Below are 12299 nucleotides of genomic sequence, written 5' to 3'. Positions count from 1 at the left end.
GCTTACGAAATCAACTTACACCCTAGATTACAAGACATAATATTTGGTTGTTTATACTATTTTCATGCATCGGATATGCACCTTAGCTCCTATATTAAGAACAAGATTTCTTAATTTGGGTATGGTGTTCGTTACACGGCATACTTATCATGTAATTCACGCATTGTGTAATAAGGTCATGCTTCATGCTTATTACCATAACTTGTTTGACCCGTTTGGGTGTTAAACTTACACACCATTTCGGATATGTAAGATTTCATGCATTTTCACTTGTTTTGACCCATTTACTTGTTTAAGGTACTAATCATATTCGTGACGTATTGGTAAATCTTGGTCGTCGTGTTTCAGAATTGACTACATAAAACTAACAATAAGGTATAATGTAACGAAACGATAAATTTCGTACCTTTAGAGCGCGCCTTTTCCTCGTGATTTCCCCTCGGCTTGTCCGCTAGAGGAACCGGACTCTTTGCCTAGAAAATTCAGTTTTCACAACATGTTTAGAACTCTTTTCATGACCATAATCACATCATTATGGACCATTATCAAATCTGCGTTTTTATCCAAATTTTAACATTTAAGTCCTCACTTAGGCATTTCTACAAACACCTAGCGGGTCAGATTTTTCCACCTTCATAAACAAGTTCGTGACTTTAAGATTTGCCATCAAATTTCACTATAATAGCAATTTTGCATACAATTAGTATCAATATCACTGGAATTACTTCTTATAATGAAATTTATACTAGGATTACACTCAAAATCCTAATATTCATCATCAACATACAAAACCCATAACTTAACATTTATGGATTCATGGAATTTTCCTGAATTAGGGCATGATTTCACCTATAGTTGTCTAGGTTTTAACCCTAGACACTATTTCATCTTTAATCTAACTAATTACTATCATGCATCAAATAAATTTCAGATTTTGCTAGATTCATGAGAATTTCAAGTAGTGAATTCTCACAAAATTTTACATACCTCTAGACCCTCTCGCGATGAGGAACACGATTCTAAGCTCGGATTTTGTTTTGGTTAGGATTTGAGCCTTCAATTTGCAAGAAATGGTGATGTTAGGGTTTTGGATATGGGGGTCGCCCCTTTTCTCTGCTTCTGTCGACCAGACCACCAATTTTTGGTGTGTTTGGTTTTGATTTTGTTACTATTAGTAATAAGAGTTTCATTTTTGACAAGTTTAGTCCCTTGACTACCATTTTCTCTAGTTTCAAGTATTTTAACCATAATATGAGTTATTTCTAGACTAGAACTTAACTAGGTTAAGTTCTTAATTGGTAATTTCTTGTTTATTAATTCCTTGAACTTTATAATATACGGGTTTACGTTTTTGGGGTGTTACAAGTCCACCCCCCTTAAAAGGGGTTTCGTCCCCGAAACCGAATTACGTACCAAATAATGTAGGGTAGAGACGCCGCATCTCCTCTTTGGATTCCCAAGTAGTGTCTGACCCTTTTCTGTGGTCCCACTTAACCTTGACTTGATTTATCACTTTGTTCCTCAAGCTTTTCTCTTTACGATCTAAAATCACAATCGGTTTCACTGCATAGTTGAGACTGTTATCCACCTCGATATCATCGTAGTGGACATGAGTGGTCTCGTCGGCCAAACATTTCCGGAGATGTGATACGTGAAATGTGTTATGAATCCCACTCAATTCTTCGGGTAATTCAAGTCGATAAGCTACCTTACCAACTCGTTCAATGATTCTAAATGGCCCAATGAATCTCGGGCTCAACTTTCCCCTTTTTCGGAATCTAATAATACCCTTCCATGGGGAAACCTTTAGCATGACCATATCGCCAACTTGGAACTCGATTGGCCTATTTCTTTTGTCTGCGTATGCCTTTTGTCGGTCTTGAGCCGCCTTTAAATGTGTCCGAACTATGTCAATTTTCGCATTTGTAGCTCGGATTACATCAGTTGGTGCTAGCCCTCGCGGGCCCACCTCTCCCCAACATACCGGAGTCCGACACTTTCTGCCATATAATAGCTCATACGGGGCCATTTTAATGCTCGCGTGATAGCTATTATTATACGCGAATTCGACCAAGGGTAAATGGACATCCCAACTACCCCCAAAGTCAATAATGCAAGCCCGTAGCATATCGCCCAATGTTTGTATTGTTCTTTCGCTCTGCCCATCCGTTTGTGGATGGTAAGCAGTGCTAAGGAACAATTTGGTTCCCATCTGTTCTTGGAATTCACGCCAGAATTTCGAGGTAAACCGAGTATCTCTGTCTGATACAATGGATATCGGTACCCCATGCCTTGCTATGATTTCATTGGTGTATACCTCCGACATTTTCTCAGATGTATAGGTTTCACGAATCGGAATAAAGTGGGCGCTTTTAGTTAACCTATCCACGACCACCCAAATAGCGTCAAAACCACGACTTGTTTTAGGTAGTTTAGTCAATAGGTCCATCGTGATTTGCTCCCATTTCCAAACCGGAATTTCTAACGGTTGGAGCTTACCATACGGCTTTTGGTGTTCCGCTTTGACTTGTAGGCATGTCAAGCATTTTTCCACATATTTCACAGTGTCTCGCTTCATTCCGGGCCACCAATAGTTTTGCTTCAAGTCATGATACATTTTGGTCGCCCCCGGGTGAATGGAATAACGGGATTTATGAGCTTCATCAAGGAGAAGCTTCTTAACACCACATGTGTTGGGGACCCAGATTCTATTAAAACGAGTTCTTAGGCCGTGACTGCCCACTTCAAGGTCTTTAACTTGACCAATAATTCTTTCCTTTTTCCAGTTTTCCGCCTTTACAGCTTCATCTTGTGCTTCTCGAATTCGTTCTAGTAAGCTTGAAGTCACAACCAGTTGCATTGATCGTACCCGTATCGGGGCATAATCTGTTTTGCGACTCAGCGCATCGGCAACTACATTGGCCTTACCGGGGTGGTAATGTATTTCGCAGTCATAGTCCTTGACGGTTTCCAACCACCGCCTTTGCCGCATGTTTAATTCCTTCTGGTCGAAGAAATATTTCAAGCTTTTATGGTCGGTAAAGATTGTAAACTTTACTCCGTACAAGTAATGTCTCCATATCTTTAAGGCAAACACCACCGCCGCCAATTCTAAGTCATGAACCGGATATTTATTTTCATGAATCTTCAATTGCCTCGAGGCATAGGCAATAACCTTGCCTCGTTGCATTAACACGCATCCGAGCCCCAATTGAGAAGCGCCCGAGTAAACCACCATGTCTTCAGTCCCTTCCGGTAAGGTCAGTACCGGAGCGTGGGTCAACTTTTCCTTGAGTGTTTGGAAAGCTTCCTCTTGCTTAATGACCCACACAAACTTTTCCTCCTTACGAGTTAATTTGGTCAAGGGTAAGGCAATTTTGGAGAAATCCTGTATGAATCTCCGATAATATCCCGCAAGCCCTAAAAAGCTTCGGATTTCCGAGGGATTTCTTGGAGGGCTCCATTTTGTCACAGCTTCTATCTTTGACGGATCTACTAGTACCCCATCAGCACTAATAAGATGCCCAAGAAACTGTACTTCCCGTAACCAGAAAGCACACTTCGTGAATTTTGCATACAACTTCTCTCGTCTAAGTGTGTCTAATATCTCCCGCAAATGACACACGTGTTCGGCTTCACCCTTTGAATATACCAGAATGTCGTCGATAAATACAATTACCGACTTATCTAGCATGGGTTTGCAAACCCGGTTCATGAGGTCCATGAAAGCTGCGGGCGCATTGGTCAATCCGAAAGGCATTACGAGGAATTCATAATGCCCGTACCTCGTACGGAAAGCCGTTTTGGGTACGTCCTCCTCCTTGACTTTCAATTGGTGATAACCGGATCGGAGATCAATTTTGGAAAACCAACTTGCTCCTTGCAGTTGGTCGAATAAATCGTCGATTCTTGGAAGTGGGTATCGATTCTTCACCGTGAGTTTGTTTAACTCCCGGTAATCGATACACATGCGCATACTGCCATCTTTCTTTTTCACGAATAAGACTGGTGCGCCCCACGGAGACACACTCGGTCGGATAAATCCCTTGTCAAGAAATTCCTGAATTTGAGACATCAATTCTTGTAACTCCGACGGTGCAAGTCGGTATGGCGCCTTGGCCACGGGTTTCGCGCCCGGAATCAACTCGATTCCGAACTCTACCTCCCGTTCTGGCGGTATCCCCGGTAGTTCTTCCGGAAACACGTCTTCATAATCTCGCACGACTGGTACATCCCCAATTTTGAGGAGTTCCTTTTCCGTTTCGCTCGCATATACCATAAAGGCCTTGCATCCATGTTTCATGAGTTTGCGAGCTTCTAGCATTGAGCATATCACCGGGTTACCCCCTTTTTCTCCATATATTGTAACTTGCTTTCCGCTAGGAGAAGTTAGTTTTATTTCCTTTCGGAAACAAACCACTTTTGCGTGGTAACGGGATAGCCAATCCATTCCCACTACCACTTGGAATTCTCCCATCGACATCGGGATCAAGTCTATTGCATATTCCTCGTCATCAATATTCATCGTGCAGTTTTTACATACATCACAGACAATAAAGCTTTTATTATTACCTATCTCTACCTCTAAAGGCATAGGCAATTTTGTTAGAACAAATGAGGGGTGTCGAATAAACCCATATGAAACAAAGGATTTATTCGCACCAGTATCAAATAACACACGTGCGGGAATTGAATTTATAGTGAATATACCTGAGACCACGTCAGGTTCGACCTTTGCTTCAGCAGCGGTCAATTGAAAGGATCTTGCTTTGGCTTTTGCGGCTTCACCTTTTGAATCTTGCCCTTCATTCTTTCCCGCCAATTCTGGGCACTCTGATCTTTTGTGACCCGTTCGGTAACAGTTATAACAAACGGTCACTTTTTCCGGGCATGATATAGCCATATGTCCCGTTTTTCGACATATAGGACATGGCTTATCCTTGAAGCGACATTCACCTTTGTGATTCTTGCCGCAGATTTTGCAACTTGGCGTACCGCTCTTTGCGTCTGATTTCTTTGATGTTTCATTCGTTCTTGCCTTCTTGGTAGGGCTTGGATTTATATCCTGTGCCCTTCGTTCACCCCGCTCTATACTCTTCTTCAACTCAATCTCCCTTTCCCGAGCAGCATTGACAATCTCGGTAAGGGTCTCATACTTTGAAGGGGTTATGAACTCCCTATATTCAGCGCTCAGCATGTTATGGTAGTAATAGACTTTCTGTTCTTCGTTCGTGATCAGATCATCACAGAACTTCATTTTGTCCATAAACACTCCCGTGATCTTGTCTATGGATTCACCCTTGTGTCTGAGTTGCATGAACTCTTCCTTAATCTTGTTTATAACCGCTTTGGGGCTATGGTGTTTAAGAAACGGCGTCTTAAACTCCTCCCACGTCATGGCCTTAGCCGCTTCATTTCCAATCTCTTTCTTCTTGTTATCCCACCAATCCTTCGCTTGACCTCTTAATTGACCCGTACCATAAGCTACGTAGTCATTTTCATCACAATGTGTTCTCTCGAACACTCCCTCGATATCGCCTATCCATCGCTGACACACGATTGGATCAACTTCCCCATTATAGATAGGCGGTTTACAAGCTATGAATTCCTTGTATGAACAAGGTTTTCGTTCCCCGGATTTTTCCTTTGCTAGATTTGAATTATCTTCCAGCTTCTTGATTCTTTCTTCTACCACTGATAAAACCGTATTTTGGATTTTATCAATGAAATTCGACAAGCTGTTTTCGATCGCCTTTCCAACTTCTTCGGCAATCACTATTCTCATCTGTTCGGTGACTCTTGGCACCGCATCTCCGTCACCTCCGCTTGCCATCTTTGATACTGAAATGTTTACATATATCGTTAAACATTTCATTTGTAATACATGTTTTACTTGTTTTGATTTGATCAAGCTCGCAACTTGACTCAATCATTCTTGTCTCATGCTTTTCTCGTGTTTGAGTGTGCTTACACACTCTTGATTCTATTATTCTTGTTTCATGCTTTTCTCGTGTTTGAGTGTGCTTACACACTCTTTTCCATGTATATTCGTTTGTGAATTATTTCTATACTTCTAAATTCTACTTAAGCAATAACTCTTACCGGATGTTGATCAAGCTTGAACCGAACACTTATTGGCAACCTTAAGCTCTGATTACCAACTTGTAAGACCCAGCTTATTTTACCAAATTTAATAACCTAAAAACCTTGCATTTAACGCCAAAATGACGACTTTACAAAAACTTTCATAGTTTAACCCAAAATTAACACAACCTTCGTGTATTGTTGTTACAAACCACATACAAGACAGTAACTACCATTAATTTACATAGTTTCTAACACAAAGTTTGGATGCGGAAGCGTTCTTAAAATGTGTGTGTTCGGTTCGATTCACTTGCTTGATCTTCATCTTTTTTCTTGGTACCTGAGAACTAACATTTAAAACAAGCATTAGTACTAACACTCTTGGTAATTACATATTCGAATCAGGTCCGAACACGGATTCGAGAAAATGATCAAAACAACTTTTGTCAAACAGGGCTCCACCGTAATTTACGGTGTCACCGTAAATTACGGTGGCTTCTGGTCATTTGGGATCTACCGTAACACAGTAGAGACTCACCGTAAATAATTTCAGGCCACCGTAAATTACGGTACTACCGTAATTTACGGTAGACTCTGCACATCTCTTCCTTGTTTAAAGTGCAGTTTTCTTGCTGATTCGCTATGAGTCGAAACAACACAAATCCGCATAAATTGCTGCGCGGCTGGGCTAGTACTTCATACTTGTTTTGGTTTATAACATTACTCAACTATTCTTGAGCGGGCATGCTTACGAAATCAACTTACACCCTATATTACAAGACATAATATTTGGTTGTTTATACTATTTTCATGCATCGGATATGCACCTTAGCTCCTATATTAAGAACAAGATTTCTTAATTTGGGTATGGTGTTCGTTACACGGCATACTTATCATGTAATTCACGCATTGTGTAATAAGGTCATGCTTCATGCTTATTACCATAACTTGTTTGACCCGTTTGGGTGTTAAACTTACACACCATTTCGGATATGTAAGATTTCATGCATTTTCACTTGTTTTGACCCATTTACTTGTTTAAGGTACTAATCATATTCGTGACGTATTGGTAAATCTTGGTCGTCGTGTTTCAGAATTGACTACATAAAACTAACAATAAGGTATAATGTAACGAAACGATAAATTTCGTACCTTTAGAGCGCGCCTTTTCCTCGTGATTTCCCCTCGGCTTGTCCGCTAGAGGAACCGGACTCTTTGCCTAGAAAATTCAGTTTTCACAACATGTTTAGAACTCTTTTCATGACCATAATCACATCATTATGGACCATTATCAAATCTGCGTTTTTATCCAAATTTTAACATTTAAGTCCTCACTTAGGCATTTCTACAAACACCTAGCGGGTCAGATTTTTCCACCTTCATAAACAAGTTCGTGACTTTAAGATTTGCCATCAAATTTCACTATAATAGCAATTTTGCATACAATTAGTATCAATATCACTGGAATTACTTCTTATAATGAAATTTATACTAGGATTACACTCAAAATCCTAATATTCATCATCAACATACAAAACCCATAACTTAACATTTATGGATTCATGGAATTTTCCTGAATTAGGGCATGATTTCACCTATAGTTGTCTAGGTTTTAACCCTAGACACTATTTCATCTTTAATCTAACTAATTACTATCATGCATCAAATAAATTTCAGATTTTGCTAGATTCATGAGAATTTCAAGTAGTGAATTCTCACAAAATTTTACATACCTCTAGACCCTCTCGCGATGAGGAACACGATTCTAAGCTCGGATTTTGTTTTGGTTAGGATTTGAGCCTTCAATTTGCAAGAAATGGTGATGTTAGGGTTTTGGATATGGGGGTCGCCCCTTTTCTCTGCTTCTGTCGACCAGACCACCAATTTTTGGTGTGTTTGGTTTTGATTTTGTTACTATTAGTAATAAGAGTTTCATTTTTGACAAGTTTAGTCCCTTGACTACCATTTTCTCTAGTTTCAAGTATTTTAACCATAATATGAGTTATTTCTAGACTAGAACTTAACTAGGTTAAGTTCTTAATTGGTAATTTCTTGTTTATTAATTCCTTGAACTTTATAATATACGGGTTTACGTTTTTGGGGTGTTACATATGACAACTCGTCTAACCATCCTTCTTATACACGGTTGACTTTTAGAAGTCAACGGTTCATTTAGTTTAACTTTTGACCTATCATTATATACCCGCAACATCATAATCGACTATACGGACGACAATACATACATTTTATCATACGATTGGGGTGCGTACCATCTTTTAAGCATAACGTACAACTAATTTATGCACAATCTTCTAAATTCATACATAGTTCATCAAATCCTTCTACTAATCAACATGTGGTATTTAAAATTAAACATCATACATATTATCATCACGTTTTGTTCACTTCATCTAACAACAATTCACCATTTCTTATCCAATTTCTTTAAACACTCACACACATGTATGATTCCAAACATTGTTAACATAAGCAAATCATCAATTTACATTACATCATCTAAAACCCACTTCATAACTACTTATTAATCACTTACAAGTGATCTAATCTTAAGTTCTTCATAATTTCATCATACTTTTGATATGTGTACTACCTTGTAAGCATAGTGTACAACTAGTTCATGCATATCCTTCTAATTTCATACATAATTCATCAATTTCTTCCTTCTAATCAACATGAATCATACATGCATAAACATCAAACATACTAGTATCACATTTCTTTCAATTCCCCTCATAAGAATCCATCTTACAAATCAAAATACATCAATTTTAAGCAAGAATTTAGACATAGATGATTTACCCATGTCATCATCTTCACCATAACAAACGGGTTTCACCCTTAAACATCAAATTAACCTAAACCATGCATAATCCATGTTCCAAATGATGAATCTAACACATACTCATGCTCAATTTTATACCAATTCATGATCTACAACATAACCCACTTCGTGGGTAATCATCAAATCTAGAATCTAAGACATACCTTATGATCCCCTAGTGTAGGTGATCACAAATTCGCGTTCGGTTCTGAATTTGAGCTTCATTTATCCTTCCAATTTGATGAAAAGAATGAAGCTAGGGTTCTTGGCTCCATGGGAGCTTCCTGCTCATTCTCAAACACACGATATGTGTGTTTGTGTGTGAGAGTTTTGTTATTTAGTAACTTAACTTTCATCTTGTTCCATTTGGCCCCTCATCTTTGTCACTTAACATAAATTGCACTATTTTGGTCATTTAAGACTTTTAACCACACACTTAACTAGGTTAATTAGCCTAGTTAGTTATTTCATACTAAGTTATATAGGAACATACGACAAGTATAAACATTCGGGTTTTGGGGTGTTACATAGATTTGCCATGTACTTTGGAAACATAAAACACATTGGATAAACACTTGTTGGACATGAGCTTATATTAACCCCTAGACCCTCATTCTCTTTCATTACCATCATCACCAACAAGCTCTCATCCTTCCTCCCCCAATACTCTCGGCAGTAACCCCCTCCCCATATACCACCACCTTTCATCCACCATCCATTCATTCCAAGTTCATTCAAAGATGTAAGAAGGTGACTTACGAAGCTTGGTGCTCTTGAATCTTGAAGGACCTCTCCCGATTGCTTTTATCCAACACCATCTACAACTTCAAGTGCTAGTAGTAAGGCCTTTATGATCTCTTGATCTTTCATATATAGTTGGTTAATAAGTGATGAACATTGTTAAACATGATGAACTCTAAAAGACATAATCATAAATCTCTAACATAAGCTTATAAACATATGAAACCTTGTTGATTTGTGATTATTTGCTTCTTGTTGATTAATTACTAGTGTTAGTGATGTTAGGCATCATATGGAACCTACTAGATTGTGATTAAACACATGATCTAGTAAGTTGATGTGATGATCTTGTGAAAAACCAAGATCATCATGCCTTATGCTTACATGAACTTGAATAATAAAAGTTGTTTTCATGTGATGATGATTTAAACAAGATACAAATCTTGTGGGTGGATGATTTCTAAAATGGTTTTTTCAAAGAAACCAAGTTATAAGATTTGTATAAACATAGTCCTTAAAGAAACTAATCATGTTTCTAGTGGTGAAACAAGTGTAAGAATACATTGTTTACAAGAAAAATTCAAAAGAATGATTTTTGGAAAAATCATCTAGTAAGTTGTAAACACTTAAATCATTCAAGAATGATGTTTTTATAAAAACGACCACACTTTAAAAGGTAACTAAACTCACTAAACACACTACCAAGTTACTACAAGTTTTTATAAAAATTCAAGTTCATGTTATTATATAAATTGCAATATTTGGGCACATGGTAAGTGTTGAATGAATTGTTGATTATTGTGATGATTTTAAAAAGAAAATGATATGCTTTAAAAGCATGGACACCTCCATTTTTAGGGAAACTATGGCAAAAATTTCTAAAAATATAAACACTTAGGAAAATATTTTCAAACAAGCATTCATGAGTGTATTTTAACCATGGGTTTTCTACATAAACTTTGCCATAATTTTTTTTACAAAAATACAAGTATTGGAGGTTGATTTTTATAAATAAAAATGGATAAATATGTATTTAGAATATATATTTACATCAAGGACATGATGTGTGTGAATACTTGTATACTTGTGTATTAACTATATTATTTTAGGGATAAAATAATATAACTTAACAATACCAAGAAGTTACAATCCAAAATATTACCGGAAATCTCATGGAATAAGTATACAAGTTACACACATAATATTGTGGAACCGAACAATAGAACGTAACTTACAAAATATTCCGGAAAATACCGTTATAAATATATTTTGGTAAATACTATTTTGGATACAAAAGAAATGAAAATATGGTTTTTGTAAATATTACCAAGTTATATCATATTTTCGACAAGAGGAAAATATATTATTTTTGAGAAGTAAAAATATATTTTCTTAGTATATTTAGAAGATATATGATTTTTGGGAAAAATATATATTTTATTGAAATACATTAAAATAAGTTTATATATATTTTCTAAGTGAGACTTGAAAATATATTGTTTTGAAAATATATATTGGGAATATATTGGCATATTTTTTATTTGGAATAATAATACACCGGAATACGACGCCAATACATGGCAAGTTATACAAATATAAGAATACGAAAATACATGTATGAGTTACCCCCATCCTTGGGAAGGAAATACAGATATAAATACTTGAGAAATATTGTTACAAAATATTGTTTAACAATTATTCCGAAATTTAATAACTATAATTTAAGTTAAAATATTAATTATTTTAACAAATAATTATATGCTTGTGTAACACCTCGAATTTTTGTGTCCAATGATGTGTTAACACGTGTCATTGTTTACACGTGGCATCTATAATAAATAAAGGACTAATTTTGACAAACCTTGAAAGTATATAAATTCGAGGGTTATAAATGTCAACAAGGGTAAATATACTGTATAGTATCCCTAAATAATGCTTAAACCTTCAAACGAATAAATTATAGATCGTACAAAAACGAAACGCGGAAGAAGGTGAGAGATTACAAACTACAGGGGTTAACTGTGTCAACATGTTTAATAATACCTCTGAGTGACCCTTTAACGTTCCAAAGACTTTGTAACGGTATTATACCCTCACTAAAATAATATATATGAATTTCGCGAAGTTTCGATATGAAACGAGAAAGTTACGATCGAATTCGTAGAAGAAGGGTTAAAAGCGTCAACAGTGAAAGTTAAGGCTTTCCAATATAATTAATAAATAAACCGGGGACTTAATAATGCGGGTAATTAACACGAGGCCCCTATCGGTAAATAACCGAGGGCCAAACCGCAAAGTTACCCCTTCAAAACCGAAAGGTCAGGTGAATCATTACGAAAGATTTCGTTATTAATGGCCAGATTCTGTAATCATTACAAAAAGATTTAAAAATCCTGAAATCTTAACCTTAGGCGACCCGCGTGAAGGTTAAGGATTAGTTGAGGCGGGCCGCGAGCCTCCTTTGTTTCGCGTCTGTTATTTGATCTTTAGGCGACCCGCATTAAAATGCATGGGAACTCCCATGCGGGCCGCGTAAAGTGCCCAGATGCAGAAAATTGATGTTTTCTTGACTTTTGGAGTCTTGAACGATCAAAAACCAACAAATGGGGCATGGGCACCCTATGCTCAACCC

At 37.2% G+C, this 12299-nt stretch overlaps 1 long non-coding RNA gene across 1 annotated transcript; it reads right to left on the bottom strand.

The window, feature by feature from the left end:
* Window positions 1-402: 402 nt before the first annotated feature.
* On the bottom strand, window positions 403-7952 carry LOC110871863. The gene is made up of 3 exons (XR_002553973.2): window positions 7818-7952; window positions 7237-7303; window positions 403-473 (listed from the first exon to the last, which is right to left on the bottom strand). It is a non-coding gene; the product is annotated as an uncharacterized LOC110871863 (long non-coding RNA).
* Window positions 7953-12299: the final 4347 nt, after the last annotated feature.

The sequence above is a fragment of the Helianthus annuus genome, chromosome 8, assembly GCF_002127325.2.
Source record: "Helianthus annuus cultivar XRQ/B chromosome 8, HanXRQr2.0-SUNRISE, whole genome shotgun sequence".
Lineage (NCBI taxonomy): Eukaryota > Viridiplantae > Streptophyta > Magnoliopsida > Asterales > Asteraceae > Helianthus > Helianthus annuus.
Note: the sequence above shows the minus strand (reverse complement) of the source record. Positions and strands in the feature narration are given on the sequence as shown.